This window comes from Phascolarctos cinereus, unplaced genomic scaffold, assembly GCF_003287225.1.
Source record: "Phascolarctos cinereus isolate Bilbo 61053 unplaced genomic scaffold, phaCin_HiC Scaffold_726;HRSCAF=1367, whole genome shotgun sequence".
Taxonomy (NCBI): domain Eukaryota; kingdom Metazoa; phylum Chordata; class Mammalia; order Diprotodontia; family Phascolarctidae; genus Phascolarctos; species Phascolarctos cinereus.
In genome coordinates this window covers 39,750,367-39,767,376 of record NW_027556098.1, presented here as the reverse complement: position 1 = coordinate 39,767,376, position 17,010 = coordinate 39,750,367, and the positions used below count along the sequence as shown (strand labels likewise).

Genomic DNA, 17,010 nt, shown 5'->3' with positions numbered 1-17,010 from the left:
GCAACTGCCACTGAGGGACCACAGTCTTCCTATCTGTTCCTTATTACTTATAGGATAAAGGGTGCCAGACCCTATACTGGATTGCTTGATGCCCTGCCTTGAGATCTATATCATCACCAAATGGGATTTAAAACAAGGGAATCAATCACTCAATCAATAAATATTTATTAAGTACCTACTCTGTGCCAGGAACTGTACTAAGCCCTGGTGACACAAAAAGAGGCAGAAGAAGACAGTTCCCATCAAGAAACTCACAATCTAATGGGAGAGATAATATGTAAACACATATGTATGTATGTATGTATGTATGTGTATATATGTATGTATGTGTGTGTATAGGATAAATAGAAAATAGTTAACAGAGGAAATGCACTGGAATTAAGAAGGGTTGAAGAGGCTTCCAGTAAAAGGCGGGATTTTAGTTGCGACTTTAAGGAAGCCAGGAAAGTTAGTAAGTGGAATGGAGGAGTTAAGAGTATTCCAGGCATGGGGGACAGCCAGTGAAAATGACCAGAGCCAAGAGATGAAATGTCTTGTTTGTGAAACAGCCAGGAGGCCAGTGTCAGTGGATCAAAGAAATAGGTAGAGAAGATTGAAGTGGAAAGAGCTATCCAAAATAATTCTGGAGACTACTTTATTACCACTGCTTTGGGAAAGTAAAAATAAGCCAAAAATAAACTTTTACTTATTCCTGACCTTCCTGTTAAGTAGAAGGCATCTAACACCTCCAACAGTTACTGGTAAAATACCAAAGAATACCTATTGTCCAGACTATAATATGTAATTCAATGGACGCTCTACAGAGTTAGTTCATGTGCGCGCAAATGTGCATGTGCGCGTGTGTGTGTGTATGCATATCTTAGACACTGCAGATGCACAAGAAGCTGGCCTCAGACTGAGCAGGCAGAAAAGGGTGCTCTAGATCATATTTGGAAAACTAGACAGTACTTTCAATAACTCCTTATCTTGACCCTTTGACCAATTCAACTCTACACTGTTCTCTTCCTTTGAATTATTTGCCCCTTTAGCCTACTGAAGATCTTGTGCTGCTAAATCCCATCATCATCTGCCTTCCTTCCTGTTCACATGATGCTGAACAAAGCTGGAGAGAATCATGAAAATGTGCTGACTGGGTCCACTACAAATTTATGTTACATAATCTAAAATGGGCCATCACTGTGACAAGGCAAGGACCTTAATCAATTCATTGTCCTCACCACACCCTATTTTAAATTTTTTCATCCTTCCTCAAGTTTCACACAGCTCCTCCTCCCAACACTTTATCAGCTGATAAATGCACATTTCATGTACATTTCACTGAGAGTTCCCTATTCTCTCCAACTGCTCACTTCACATCACTCTGATGTCTTCCATTACTATTGATTATTTCACCCTATCTCATAAGTAGCCATTCTCCTCACCAAGTCTCCTCTATGCACAAGTGATTCCATTCCATCTTGTCTTCCCTAGTAGACTGTCCCCTCTGTCACCCCAATTCACATGTTGCTATTGTTGTTCAGTTGTCTTAGTCGTGTCTGACTCTCTGTGACCCCATTTGGGGTTTTCTTGGCAAAAATACTAGAATGTTTTGTCATTTCCTTCTCTAGCTCATTTAACTAATGACCAAACTGAGGCAACCAGGGCTAAGGGTCCAGCGTCACACAGCTAGTAAGTGTCTAAGACTGAATTTGAGCTCAGGTACTCTGACTCCAGACCCAGTGCTCTATCCACTGTACCAGCTAGGGGCTCAAGTCATGTACTTATCTTCAATCTCTTCCCATCTACTGGCTGCTTCCTTATTGCCTTGTTACAAAGACATCCATATCTTTCCCATCCTCAAAAACCCTTACTTGATTCATCCATCCTCAATAGTCCTCACTTATATGGCTAAAATCCTCCATAAGATAGTCTCCAGTAGGTGCCCCCACTTCCCTTCCTCTCACTCTTTTTTTAACCATCTACAGTCTGCATTCCAGCCTCATTATTCAATTAAAACTGGTCTTTCCAAAGTTACCAAATATCTCTTAACTGCCAAATCTAATGGCCTTTTTCTTAATCTTCATTCTTTTTGATCTCTCTGTAGCTGGTGTCAATCACCCTCTTCAATTTGATACCCTCTCCTCTTTCTAGGTATTTTTAGCACTACTCTCTCCTCATTCTCTTCTTATCATTAGAATGCTCCTCAGTCTCCTTTGATGAATGTCCATGTTGTGCCCACTAAGTATAGCAAACCACATCTTCCATCACAAAATTGTCTGAAAAGTGCAAAAAAACCCCAAAACAAAAAACAAATCACCACTACTTGATTACAAAAGGTATAAAAGAGCTCTCCAAAAACCAAATGTCTTTGCAGAGTCCAAATGGAAGAGGGATTTCCTATAGATGATGAAATCTTATGACACTTGATAGCATGATGCCCCAGAACACCCCAAGGCCTATTTAATGAGATTATGACCTCTCAACAGAGATCAGGCTAACAATTCACAAAATAAAGGCCAAAGGAAGGCTACTGGGGGCACAGCCAGGACGGCAGAATAAAAGCAGGGACTTGCTTGATCTCTCCCCCCAACGTCCCTCTAAATATCTCTAAAAAAAAGACTCTAAACAAATTCTAGAGCAGCAGAACCCACAAAATGACAGAGTGAAACAAATTTCCAGCCCAAGACAACCTGAAGGTCAACAGAAAAGGTGTGGTGCACCAGTCTGAGAGAGGAGTGCAGTCCAGTGCAAAACACACTAGCACAGACTGGGCCCCAGCAAACCTGGAGCAGGCTTCTGGGGACTGAATCACTAGCAGCTGAGGTGGTTTCCAGACTTCTCAATCCACAAACACCAAAGACAACTTAGAAGGTCAGTAGGAAAGGTCTGTCAACCTGGGAGAGAAAGAGGCGCAGTCTGGAGCCCTGGGGCCTTGGCTGTGGCAGCAGCTACTTCCGGAGCTCCTGGCCCACAGATGGTGGAGGGATCAAGTGGCTGATCAGAAGGGGATTGCAGGGGATCTCTTTGCTGGTGCTAAGGCAGGATTCTCTTGCTTTGCCTGTGCTTGGATCTCGGTCGCAGTCCTGGGTGGTGGTCTTGGGGAAAGGAGGAGCACTGGAATGGCGGAGCTTGTGGTGGCAGTGGAGAAGAAATCCTCACAGTTCCAAGGCAGAAAAGATTGCTTGTGGTCACTCAGACAAGAGCACAGGCCAGGAGAGGAATAAACACCTCTCCTTAGATCATACCACCTTGGAAGAACTGAAAATTTACTGGTCCCTAGAAATATCTCTGAAAACAGCTGCACAAAATCCCTCCACACTGGAAGCAGAGTCCTACCTAAACAAAGAGTTTAAAACTCAAGTAACTGGCTAGGGAAATGAGCAAACAGTGGAAAAATACTCAGACCACAGACCAAAACATAGAACCAGAAGAAGACAACAAAGTCAAAGCTCCTACATTCAAAGCTTCCAAGAAACATATGAATGGGTTTCAGGCCATGGAAGAGTTCAAAAAGGATTTTGAAAATCAGATAAGAGAAGGAGAGGAAAAATTGGGAAGAGAAATGAAAGTGATACAAGAAAATCACGAAAAACAAGTCAACAGCTTGTTAAAGGAGACCCAAAAAAAATACTGAAGAAAATAATGCCTCAAAGGAAGACTACCAATTGTCTAAATGATGGCACATGGTTGAATGAGTAGCTCATTAAAGTTAACAATTAGTGTCTATGCCTTGGTCAGGCAATAAAAATGAAAACTGCCTGTGTCCAGAATTAATAGGATGAGCAGGCTAGACTGCATTTGGAAAATCTTTCAATGCTTTCAAAGATTCCAAATTGTTCCCTGATTATAAAAGCCATCTTTTTAATGGAAATTCCTCTTGTAATGTCACATGACTGTAATTAAGGTACACCACAATCTCCAAGAAATTAAAATTATAGGTTATTGAAAGGGCAATGGATAGATGCACAATAGGTTTAAGCAAGCTGAAGGATACTACCAATAGTGAATTGTGTGCAAGATATTATTTAGGAAATCCATTATAGGAAAAAGAAGGGGCCCAATAATATAGCTAGAATGAGGGAGATAACAGAGAAATAGCTCAAGTGTTTCAATAGTAGCCAGAGAATGTCCAAAAATAACTAAAGGAAGGCCTCTACCGCACGGGATAGATTCTCTGTAGTAGGTTTATGTGAGGACAAGGACAAGAATCAAGAATAGAATACAGGGATGGTGCTATCTATACCACTGAATTTACACAGATGAAATTTTGAGAAGTGCTTCCTAAGCAAATCTATTTTTCTGTTTCATATAGGATTAAACTTCAGTCTAGCTCTCATCCTAATTGTAAGGAATTAATGGGACCTAAAATGTTCTGGATATGTAAAAGTGACACATGAGAAGAAAGAGAAATGGGCCTTACTTGCACAGACTTTTATTATAGATATATCCGACACACTCTGGTATCTATTAAGGTGTTTGTTGTGTGCTTAAAAAAAAAAAGCATAGATTCTTGAATCACAGAATCTAAGTTGGAAGGGATTTCAGAGGCCACATAGTTCAACCTATAAGTGAACAGGAATCTCCTATAACACCATGAGGTAGTGGCTCTCTTCATCAAATAGCTGAAGACCATCTACGAGAAGTATTATTTCACATTTTAATTTAAGGTAAAACTTCCTAAATCTATCTCTCTGAAGTTTCCATCCATTGATCCAGAGTCTGTAAAGCCAGAACAAAACTAATCTGTCTGTATAGTCTTCAATATCTAGAAATAGTTATTATATCCCGTCCCTCCCAACCCCCATTTCCCACACCAAGCCTTTGCCTTGCCTAGACCAAACAGCCTCAATCCTTTCAAGCTATCATCAACAGGCAAGTTATCCACTCTCCCCAACATCTGAGTCACACTCTCTCAGCCCTCTTATTCTCTCCAGCTTTTCTAAGTCCTTCCTAAAATGTGTCATGCCATAAACATCACTCAAAATGTAGTTTACTATGTTGCATAATAGACATCATTTCTTAAAGTAGTCTATGTCTGAATGAACTTTTTTGGCTTCCATATGATACCATTGGCTCATATTAAGGTAATATGCTACAACAATTTCTTCTTCAGAAAAACTGCTGTGTAGAAATGTCTCCCCACCCCCACTGTACTTGTGCAGTTGATTTTTTAAGCTCTAAAGCAAGATTTTAAATTTATCTCCATTAAATTTATTATTTTAAAAAATATTTTATTAGGAACTTGACAATTATCAAGCATGAACATTTAAGTATACAAAGGCCAAAAAAAGATTACATTTAAAACTGTGCATCTTCCACATTCAGCTTATTATTTTTTAAGTAACATCACCTTTAATACAACAATACCAATACTGAACTTCTTTGTCTTCCTTCTGCTATGGTCTGTGTGTTTTTAGGTATTTTGTTGACACTCTTTTCTTATTTTTTCATCACTATCATTACTATCCCCAATGAATTTTTTTAGTTTAGGCCCAATGTATAATTCAATTCAATAAATATTTATTAAGCATTTACTTTGTTCCCTGGGCATACAAAGATGAAAATGAAACAGTAACTACACTAATGGAACTTCCATTCTATTGGAAGAATTTAATGTGCACTTAGATAAGTAAATACAAAAATATATAAGGTAATTTCAAGGGGTAGAAAAGCATCAACTTAAGAGCTGGGGGGAAGAAGGAAATGTTTTGTATAACAGTTGGCACCTTTTTTTTTTTAAAGGAAATTAGCAATTCTACAAAATAGAGGTAAGGAAGGATATAACAGTTCTAAAATTCAAGAAAGGAGTTCAGAGGCATTTCTATTTTTTTAAATTAAATTAAAATCTTTTTTTTTGTTGTTACATTTTAAGTTCCAAACTGTCTCTTTTCTCTTCCTCTCCAGCCCAGAGTAGAGAAGGCCACCACTTGACACATTTATAAATACATGCAAAACTATACTGTGCATATTTTATTTATCAAGTTTCTTTTTCCCCTCTCTGGAGGTGGATAGTATCTTCCTCCATAGGTCCTTTGTACTTCATATAAGTACTTATAGTACTCAAAATAACTTGGTTGTTCACAATTATTCTTTGAACAATATTGCTGTTATCATATATAAGTATGTATATGCTGATTTTACTTTTCATTGTTTCATGTAAATCTTTCCATGTTTTTCTAAAATTTAACAAGCTCATCATTTTTACAGCACAGTGGTATTCCATCACAATCATATACCACAATTTGTTCAGCCATTCCCCAGTTGACGGCATGCTGGCAATTTATAGTTCTTTGCCACCACAAAGAGAACTGCTATAAATATTTTAGAACATATAGGTTCTTTTCCTTTTAATCTGATCATCTTAGGAAACAGACCTAACAGCAGTATTGCTGAGTCAAAGGATATACACAGTTTTATAATTCTTTCAGCATAATTCCAGGTCAAAATGGTTGGATCAGTGGACAGCTCCACCAACAGTGTGTCCCAATTTTTCCACATCCCCTTCAACATCTGTCATTTCCCTCTTCTATAATTTTAGCCAATTTTCTAGGTATGACATGGTATCTCAAAGTTGTTTTAATTTGCATTTCTCTAATCAATAATGATTCAGAACATTTTTTCATATGACTATATATAGTTTTGATTTCTTCACTGAAAAACTGTCTGTTCATATCCTTTGACCATTTATCAACTGGGGAACAATAAGTCATATTCTCCAACATTTGACAAAGTTCTCTATATTTTTGAGATATGAGACCTTTATCTGAGAAACTGTCTACAAAATTCCTCCCCAAACCCAATTTTCTATTTGCCTTCTAATCTTGGCTAGATTGATTTTATTTGTGGAAAACCTTTTTAATGTAATCAAAATTATCCATTTTATATCTCACAATGCCTTCCATCTCTTGTTTATTCAAAATTCTTCTCCTATTGATAAATCTGATATGGAATGTCTTCATCGTTCTTATGATATCTCCGTTTATAGCTACATCATTTGACCATATCTTGGTAAATGGTATAAAATATTGGTCTATACCTAGTTTCTGCCAGACTGCTTTCCAGTTTTCCCAACGATTTTTACTAAATAGTGTATTCTTATCCCCAAAGCTTAAATCTTTACATATGTCTACTCTGTAACACTAATCCACCTTTCTATTTCTTAGCCAGTAGCAGATAGTTTGATAATTGGTACTGCTAAACTGCCTTCCTTCACATGTTTTTTTTTTTTAATGAATCCCTTTGATATTCTTGACCTTTTGTTCTTCCAAATGAATTTTATTATTTTTTCTAACTTGATAACAATATCTTTTTTGGTAATTTAACTGGGATGGCATTAAATAAGTAGATTAGGTAGAACTGTCTTTTTCATTATATTGACTCTGCCCACCCATGAACAATTAATATTTCTCCAGTTATTTAAATCTGATTTTTATTTGTGTAAAGTTTTCTTTTTTTTAAACAAGTATGTTCATGTAGTTCCTGGGTAAGGTATTTTGTACTGTATAGAGTCATTTAAAATGGGGATCTCTTCCAGGGTTTTGTTGGTGACATATAGAAATACTGATGATTTATATGAGTTTATTTTACATCTGGCCACTTTGCTAAAATTGTTTCAACTAACTTTTTAGCCGAATCTCTAGGATTTTCCAAACATATCATATCGTCTACGAAAAGAGTTTCATTACCTTACTTTCCATTCTGTTTCCTTCAATTTTTCTTCTCTTATTGCTCTTGCTAGCATTTCTAATACAATATTGAATAATACTGGTGATAATGGGCATCCTTGCCTCACTCCTGATGTTAGTAGGATGGTTTCTGGCTTATCCCCATTACAAATAATGCTTGCTAATGGTTCCAGGTAGATGCTTATCACTCTAAGGAAAAATCCATTTCTACCTATACTTTCAAGTGTTTTTAAATAGGAATGAGTGTTGTATTTTGTCAAAAGCTTTTTCTGTATCTACTGATATAATCACATGATTTTGGTTACTTTTTATTGATATAATCAATTATGTTAATAGTTTTCTTTATGTTGATATCATCCCTGCATTCCTGGCATAAATTGCATTTGGTCACCATGTATAATCTTTGTGATATATTGTTATAGTCTCCTGGCTAGTATTTTATTTAGAATTTTTGCATCCACATTCATTAATGAAATTGGTCTATAACTTTTTTTGTTTTTATTCTTCCTGGTTTAGGTATCAACACCATATCTGTTTTATAAAAGGAGTATGACAGGACCCTTTCTTTGCCTATTATTCCAAATAATTTAATACTGGAATTAGTTGATCTTTAAATGTCTAGTGGAATTCACACGTAAATCCATCTGGTCCTAATGCTTTTTTTCTTAGGAAGCTCATTTAAGGCCTGTTCTTTTTGTAAATAGGCTTATTTAAAAAATCTATTTCCTCTTGTTAATCTAGACAACTTATATTTTTGTAGATATTCTTCCATTTCACTTAAATTGTTAAATCTATTGGCATATAATTGGATAAAACTACTCTTGATAATTGTTCTGATTTCATCTCCTGCCTCTACTTTAACAGCTCTTTCATTCATATTTCATTTGTATGAAATAATTCCTCCATTTTACACCTCCCTACCCAATTTTATTTTTTAGGATCATCCCATCATAATCAACTCAATCCCAAGCCTAACTACCTAAGTAATAATAATATCTTTAAGAGTTAAAGATACCTTAAGAAGTAAACATTCTGATCTTAATAAGTCCTTTATAATTGTTATTAATATTTACTTTCTTACATTTCTCCTGAGGCTAGTAGGTCAAATTTTCATTCAGTTATGGTCTTTTCTTCACAAATACCTGAAAGTCCTTTAGTTCATTAAATATCCTTTTTTTTTTCCTATTCAGGATAATACACAGCTTTGCTGGGTTATTCTTGGTGCAAGCCCAGCTCCTTTGCTCTTTGGAATCGTTCCATGGCTTTTTTAATGTAGAAGCTGCTAAATCCTGTGTTATACTGACTGTAGCTCCACAGTATTTAAATTGCTGGGCTTTTTTTTTTTTAGTTGCTTATAGTAGCTTCAAAACTTAACTAAGATATTTCTGTAAGTTATTTTGGGATCTTTTTCAAGTGGTGGTCAGATTTCTTTCTATTTCTATTTTACCCTCTCATTCTAAAACTTCAGGGCAATTTTTCTTGAGCTCTTGAAGTATGTTGTCTAAACTTTTTTTTTATCACAACTTTCAGGTAGTCCAACAATTCTTATATTGTCTCTCCTCAATCTGTCCTCTAAGTAAGTTGTTTTTCTTTTTCTTTTCTTTTTAAAAAAATTTTTTTTTTTTGCTTTTAGGCAATTGGGGTTAAGTGACTTGCCCAGGGTCACACAGCTAGTAAGTGTCAAGTGTTTGGTCTGAGGCCGGATTTGAACTCAGGTCCTCCTGACTTCAGGGCCGGTGCTCTATCCGCTGCGCCACCTAGCTGCCCCATAAGTAAGTTGTTTTTCTAATGAGATGTTTCACATTCTCTTCTATTTTTTGCATTCTACTTATTTATTTATAATTGTTTAATATATAATACATATAAAATAATAAATTATTATTTAACTATTTAAACATTAATTATATAATTACTTATTATTTCTTGGTGTTCTGTGAAGTTATTAACTTCCCTTTACCCAATTCTAATTTTTGAGTTATTTTCTTCCATAAGTTTTTGGATCTCTTTTTCCAACTTTCTTTTCATTACTTTCTTAATTTTTTTTGCCACGCAATTGGGGTTAAGTGACTTGAGAGTCACAGAGCTAGTAAATGTCAAGTGTCTGAGGCCAGATTTGAACTCAGGTCCTTCTGACTCCAGGGCTAGTGCTCGATCCACTGCACCACCTAGCTGCCCCAGTTTTCTTGATTTTCTTGCATTATTCTTATTTTATTTTCCTAACTTTTCCTCAACCTCTCATTTGATTTTTAAAGTCCTTTTTAAGCTCTTTCAAAAACTTTTTTTGGGCTTGTGACCATTTTGCTTTTTCCTTTGAGACAGAAGTAGCTAAGTTTTTATTTTATCTTAAATAATATTTTAGCTTCCCTCCCAATTACACATAAAAACAATTTTTAACTTTGCTTTAAAAGTTTTGAGTTCCAAATTCTATACCTCCTTCCCTTCACTTCCCCCTTATGAGAGGGTAAGCAATCTGATGTTATACAAGTGCAATCATATAAAAACATTTCCAAATATTAATCAATTTGTGCAAGAACACATACAGACAGACACACACACAAAGTGAAAATAGAATACTTCAGTCTGTATTCAGACAACATCAGTTCTTTCTCTGGAGGTGGACAGCATTTTTCATCATCACATCCTTTGGGAGTATCTTGGAACATTGTACTTCTGAAAACAGAAGTCATTCACAGTTCTTCATCATACAACATTGCTATTACTGTGTACAATGTTCTCCTGCTTCTCCTCACTTCACTCTGCATCAGTTCATAAGTCTTCTCAGGTTTTTTCTGAAATCCTCCTGCTTGTCATTTCTTATAACACAATGATATTCCATTACAATCATATACCACAACTTGTTCAGCCATTCATGTGCATTCCCTCAGTTTCTAATTCTTAGCTACTACAAAAAGAGCTGCTATAAATATTTTTGTACAAATAGGTTCTTTTCCTTTTTTGGGGATCTCTTTGGATACAGATCTAGCAGCAGTATTGCTGGATCAAAGGGCATGAAAAGTTTTGTAGCCCTTTGGGCATAGTTGAAGTAGCTGTTTTATCTTCACTATCTTCGTCTAAGTTTGAACTCAGATCTTCTCTATCACCATAATAGCTATCTATGGTTAGGTTCTCTCTCTTTTGCTTACTCATCTTTGTTTTATTATTTTTAGCAGCTTATTTTTTTCTGTTAAAGTCAGGCTCTAGTCCCAAGATGTGAGGGATAATATCTCAGGCTTCAAGTTTTTTGTGCTGTTGTTTTCTGAGTTCTATTTGAGGGCCTGACTTCAGGTATTTCTCTCTGCCCCTGAGCCACAAATCAGGACCCCCAGGAATGCTGTCACCACAAACATACTTGCTCCCTGCAGTCCCTCCTTCAGTTCATCCCTCTGCCCTGGAACTAAAATCAAGGACTTCACTCTCCTGCAAGTGCCCATAGCCCTCTGCAACCACATCCACTTGGCGTATGCTCTCTCCTCTTTGCCCACAGCCACAGCCTGGGACCATGTCTGATCACCTGGGTTTGGCATCCAGAGGCAGTGGAGGGCCATGCAATTTTCCTTGATCACCTCCATCATTCTCAGTGAGGCTAAAGCTCCCAGGCTTGCCTCCCTACAATACTGGAATTAACTGTTCTTCAAATGTTTGGTAGAATTCACTTGTGAATCTATCTGGTTCTTGGTATTTTTTCTTAGGGAGCCCATGCATGGCTTGTTCAATTTCTTTTTCTAAGATAGGGTTATTTATTTAAGTATTTTATTTCCTCTTCTGTTAATCTGGACAATTTATATTTTTATAAACGTTCATCCATTTCACTCAGACTGCTAGCTTTATTGGCATATAATTTGGCAAAATAGCTCCTAATAATTGCTTTAATTTCCTCCTCATTGGTGGTGAATTCACCCTTTTCATTTTTGATACTGGTAATTGGGTTTTCTTATTTTCTTTTCTTTTTAATGAAATTAAGTAGTTGTTTACCTACTTTATTAGCTTTTCCATAAAGCTAGTTCCTAAGTTTTCTTTATTAGCTCAATGATTTTCTTACTTTCAATTTTATTAATCTCTCTTTTGATTTTTAGGATTTCCAATTTGGTGTTTTAATTTTCTTGCCTCTGTACAGACTGTGGCGATATTTCCTCAAAGTTTTTCAGGTCAACTTCATGAATTATGTAGAGTGAAATACAGTATTCAGGCTACTACTCTCCCTTAATCTTGCTACAATATTGGCTCATTTTCTTTTCAAGTTATACAAACTTCTTACCACAATGTTTAGAAACTGCAACTTTTTTATGAGTGAAATACATTGTTTTACTTGTTTTTGTGTTAAATAAATATGATCACAATTGTTAAAAATAAAGGTTTGGAGTGGGGCCTACAGGTATTCAGAGGTTTCACATTCATGGGGTCCTACACCCCTAATCCCCATGAATGTCAAGGAATGACTGTATATTACAAAGCTGTAATCATCAAAACAATTTGGTACTGGGTAAGAAATAGACAGGCTTATCAGTGGAACAGAGTAGGTACACAACATACAGGAAAAAAATGAACATGGTAACCTAGTGCTCGATAAACCCAAACTTCCTAACTACTGGGGCAAAAATCACTGTTTGACAAAATGAATGCCTACTACAGCAAAAAAACCCAACAACAACAACGACCACCTGGAAATTAAGAGAGAACTTTCCTATTGAGAACTGATTAAACAAATCACTGAAATGAATATAATGAAATATGGAGCCATTAAAAATTTAGAAAATGGACAGTTTTAGAAAAAACTGGGAAGACTTCTATCAACAAAAGCAGAATGAAATGAGCAGAACTAGGAGAATAATTTATATAACATAATAAAGGAAAACAATTTTGAAAGACATCAGAATGATAATCAATACAATAAGCCATGATTCTAGACGAATTAAAATGAAACATGTTATCCACATCCTGCCAGAGGTGAAGGACTTAAAATGCAAACTGAGACATACTTTTGAACATAGCCAATATGAGAATTTGTTTTGAGGAACCAGACATATTTTTTATGAAAATTTTCATTATTTAAAAAAATTATTCAGTAGGGGTGAGGGACTAAAGAGATATAATAAATACTTATAAAAATGAATGAATAAAATTATTTTTAAAATGAATATATACTATCAGGTCACTCCCCAGGTCAAAAATGGATATCCACTACCTACAAATTAAAGTACAGTAAAGTAATTAAAGGCTTGACATTAAAGGCACTCTACAATTTGCTCCTAACTTATTTTTTACCTTCCTTCTCACTATTTTCATACTTAAATACTCCAAGTGTTCCCCAAACACACCTTTAGAATTTTATCTTCTGTTCACATCATTCTCCCATTCTGGAAGTCCATTCTCCCATTCAAATACCGCCTATTTTAAATGTTCAGCTGCAATTAGATGGAATCAATTTGTCTAACCCTCACTAACTCTCAAGCCTCTCTAAAATAGAAAATCTGTGCTGGAGATAAAACAATTTTAGCAGTCTCCACAATCTAGGATACCAAGAACCCAAAAAAGATAAAACCTTTATGAACAAATGCCTACCTTGAACTCACTCAGCTCTGTACCCCTCTTCCCCACCTCCTACCACACTTCTAGCAAGGCAGCACAAGCTGACCCAACGTATAGGCTTGCAACAGAATTCCACTCAGGCCTCCTCTCTCTTCCCAGTGCCTCAGAGATGCCAACTCTAAATGGCAGAAACTTGCTGAGGCCAAAATAGCCAATACCATGACAACCTTCTGTACCTCGCCAAAGTGGAGGAAAGAAGTGCAGGCCCAGAATCTGCACTGAAAACAGAGCTCAATTCTACACCTGACCCCACCCAATTCCCAGGGCTGGAGAGACACAAACTCCAAATGACAGAAATTTGCTGAGGCTGCAATAGTAGCAGTGTAGCAGTTTTCCATGCCACTGGGCCAGAGAAATGAGGAACAGAGGGCATGAGGACAGGACATATGTGTGGAAAGTTATAAGGCAATCCACTAAACTTGAGGGAGAAAGAGCCTAGCATCCAGCTGGGCCCAGCTTTGTCCTCCCAGAAGTCACTTGAGGCAGAGATCAAGGCTATTGATCCATGAATTGCCCAGAGCAGGAAGAGGTTGTGATGCTTCAGGAACCAGGCTCCAGAGAAACTAGCATCAGAGAGGGACTCAGGAAGAGAAAAACAGGAGAAAATAAGGGAAAAAAGACTAAAATTACTAAAAAATCTCAGGAGGAAGAAAATGACCTTGAACATAAAAAGATAAACTAACAGAGAAAACATTAACAGAATAAGGAAATAATGGCCTCTAGTTCTAGTAAATGAGTTCTGGCATCTATAAATAGAAAATGCAAAATAAAAGAAAATGATTGAATACCTGGTGAGGCAGGGGACCCGGTAGATTTTGAGGAGAGCACGAAGCCACAGAATGCTGTTCCTGAGTAGTTCAAAAGAGAAATCAGAATTATTAGAGCAGAATTTATGTGCTGCAAAATGGAAATAATTGGCAGAATGGAAAAACTTTAATCTGTAATGCCACTCTCACAAAATAAACATAAGACAACTCACTAGGAAGGCAAATACATGGAAGTGAAAAACAATCAGGAAGAAGAGAAGAAAAAAGCAGTAATATATTTAAAAAGTATGCTTTTCATACAAACAAAATATATTGATCTCAAAGAGAGGAAGCATAAAGACAACTTGAGAATTACAGGTCTCCTAAAATAACAAGACAAGTCAAAAAACCTGAACAGCATAATTCAGAAAACACAAGAAATACTGTCCAGAACTTCAGCACACAAAAATAAAGTGCTAATCAAAAGGATCCGAAGGCTGTCTCCAGAAGAAAAAAAAATCCAGGGCTTCAAACTCTAAGACATATCATGGTTAAATTTTAAAATTATTTTGAGAAATGACAGATTCTGCAAGAGACCAGGAGAAAGACTTTCAAATAAAAAGGAAAGGAAATTTAAGTAACGAAAGATTCTTCTACAGCATCTAGTAAACCCAGGAGATGATGGAATACTGTATTCTGAAGAGCAATAGAGCTCAACATGCAGCTCAAGGTGACTTACTCTGCAAATCTGAGTTTAACCTTATGCAAAAAAAGATGGACCTCAAAAATAAAGAGGCATTTAAAAAATTAATAGAAAGAAAACCAGACAAGAAGAGAATTATTTGCTTCACAAATGCCCTAAATAACAGAAAATACAAGAAGAGTAAACTAATAGAACAACCAGGGACAACAATAACAAAATAATAATAAAGGCCATTAAGAGACATCCTTTGAAATACACACAAAAAGACAAGGGTGAAAGCAGAAATCAAATACAAGTGAGAGTAGAGAAACAGGCCAGAGACTAGCCTGCACAATACCCTATCTACAAGTACATAAATGTTTTTTGTGGGACTAAATTACAAAATGTAAGGGTGTATAAAAACAAGGGGGGAAAGAAGATAGCAGACAGTATGTGATGTGCCTTAATCAAGTCAAAGGGAAAATAACTCCTGTAGTCTCTTGGGGAAGAGGGTAAAGGAAAAGGAGAGATTAAAAAGGAGAAATGTTATTCAAATGGTGTGAGGTGGATGCCACTGATGAATATTCTTGTGGGTAAAGAAAGATCTTGTATAAAAAGAGATAAGGACCTTTCAATGGTTATATCTGCAGGGATTTGGTACCTTCTACACACCACTCATCCTGCCCCAGGAAAAGGGGAATCAGAGCCCCTGAGAGCAACTGACAATGCAGAAGAGTAGAAGGGCATGGACTCAGGGAAGATTGAGGCAAATGGAAGAGAAAAAATGGCTAAGAGGAGGGCAAATGTCAGTAAGCCAGAGACAAAGGAAGAATCCTACCAAAAGTCAATATCCTTTCTGTCACCTGCAAGAACTGGTATTTTTTGAAACGTGAGGCACAAGAGAAAAAGGGGACCAACTCAAGAAAGCAGAAGCAAAATGTTTATAAAGGGCAACCCAAAACAAGCACATTAAAAGTTTTAATTCCATGATGAATACAAAGAATAAAGAACTAAGTAAGTATAAAGGCCACAAATTAAAGAATATAATTCTAGAATGGAAAGAAAGGGAAGATAAATAATAAGGAGAGTAAGGGAAAGAAAAAGATGCAGAAAATGAAATTCTGAAAATTAACCAACAAAAAGAAATTGAAGGGAAGCAGAGGAAGGGGAATTCTACTTAATTCTATGTTAATCCTATATAATTGAGAGAGAGAAAAAAAAGAAAAGAATATTTAAATAACAGATAAAAGAAACAAATAATCAAAACTTCAAAGGGTAAGGAGTAATAAATGGGAAAGGGATACAGCTCAAGGGTAAAGGGAAGGGACAGTATCAATAGTGTCACACTGAAAAAGATTAAACTGGGGAGCAGGTAGGTGGTACAGTGGATAGAGCTTGGCCCTGAAGTCAGAAGGACCTGAGTTCAAACCTGGCCTCAGACCAAACACTTGTGGGTGTTATTAGCTTACTAGCTGTGTGACCCTGGGCAAGTCACTTAACCCCAATTGCCTTTAAAAAAAAAGAAAAAAGAAAAGAAAAAGATTAAGCTAAAAAAACTGAAGAGACACAGTACTGTTTTGATAATACAAGAGAAAAGAAATCATTACTTAAAAAAAAATAGAGATAAATGGATGAAAATATAAACCTAATTCTCACATCGGAAAATGTGAATGGATTAAACAATTCAATTTCCAAAAATGACTGTCTGGATAAGAAAACAAAACCCAAGAATCTGCTGCCTACAAGAAACACATTTTTAAAATAAAGGTATACATAGAACAAAAATGAGGGACTGGAAAAAAAATGTTGATATGCATTAAGTGAATCCAAAAAGCCTGCAGTTGCAACCATGCAATCAAAGCAAAAATAAATATTCAGAAAAAGGGGGGCTGAGATGAGAGATAAATGAAGAAACTACATTATCTACATTATGCTGAAAGGAGCCAAAGATAGCAAACCACTATCAGCATTAAACTTATATGCTCCAAATACCTTGGCATCTAAATTTATAAAGGAAACTGTAATGGAGCTACAAGAATACACAGACAGTAACACAATAATGCCAGAAGAATTCAGTGTGTCTCTCTCATTTTTGGATAAGTCTAACATAAAAATAAACTAAAGAGAAAATACAGAATTAAATAAATTGCTGGAAAAACTAGAGATATTAGCTTATGCATCTTTTAAATGAGACTGTAAACGATTATACGCATTTCTCAGCATCACACAGAACTTTTACAAAAATTGACCATGTATTCAGCCACAGAGACACTGCAAACAAATGTAAAAAGGTAGAAATAGTAAACACATCCTTTAGAGTCCATAACAATAG

General features: G+C 36.1%; 1 protein-coding gene across 3 annotated transcripts in view; it reads right to left on the bottom strand.

Annotated features, from left to right (window-relative positions):
* ZBTB21 (zinc finger and BTB domain containing 21) overlaps positions 1-17,010 on the bottom strand; it is a 45,259-nt gene that overhangs the window by 10,472 nt on the left and 17,777 nt on the right. For 2 of the 3 annotated variants that reach the window (XM_020976254.2, XM_020976255.2), the window contains one exon: positions 14,039-14,098. The exons of the other annotated variant lie outside the window; for it this stretch is intronic. The gene's annotated coding sequence lies outside the window, so the exon portion shown is untranslated. The remainder of the gene's footprint in view (positions 1-14,038; positions 14,099-17,010) is intronic. 3 annotated transcript variants of the gene reach the window in all.